Below are 800 nucleotides of genomic sequence, written 5' to 3'. Positions count from 1 at the left end.
CAAAGTCAAAAACCCAGAAAATATTGAAACTTGCATTATTAGAAAGATTAAACAAAGATCTTCAATATTGATGAAAGGATGAAACTCAAATTCTCAATATCTTGAAAGTTATAGAACCAACAAAATATAAGAAACTAGTCTTCTCTCTTAAAAAGTACAAGATCTTAAAAATAAAAATGCAAAAGGAATAAAGCTAAAAAAGGTAAAAACTAGGTTTAAGGAATATCTAAAAAGCTGCTCTCCTTGGTGGCTGCAGGTACAAGGCCTTATATAGGTGAGGAGGTGGGAAGCCCTAAAAATAGAAAAAGTCAAAGTAGTCAACGGCTCGGTCAACTCGACCCTGTCTTGGTCGAGTCCATGGTCGAGCTGGCTTCTCTCATGCACACTCCACTCGGTCGAGTCCATCTACCCACTCGGTCGAGTGCTTTGTCGAGCTGGACTCTGGACCTTGGTTCTTCAGCCTTAACTCTCTTGCTTTCCCTTCAAGATTGCTTCACTTCTCCTCAGGATTGTTTCCATGCTCCTTAAGCTCCAAAATCACCTGTTTATGCATGAAAAGATGCAAATGCAATGCAACTAAACTCTAATGCATGATTTGGCCTAAAGCTACACAATAATGATGAAAATGGCTAGCAAAAGATGCAAAAGATGTGAATAAACTAAGGGAAAACATGGTAAAATATATGAACATCAACACCCCCAAACTTAGTCTTTGCTTGCCCTCAAGCAAATAAACAAGACATAAGAAGGTAGATGAGGTTTGAAAGTGGGATCTCAGCTCCTAAAGCTTGCAAATAGAC

The sequence above is a fragment of the Camelina sativa genome, chromosome 15 (assembly GCF_000633955.1).
Source record: "Camelina sativa cultivar DH55 chromosome 15, Cs, whole genome shotgun sequence".
NCBI lineage: Eukaryota > Viridiplantae > Streptophyta > Magnoliopsida > Brassicales > Brassicaceae > Camelina > Camelina sativa.
This window is presented reverse-complemented; position numbering follows the sequence as displayed.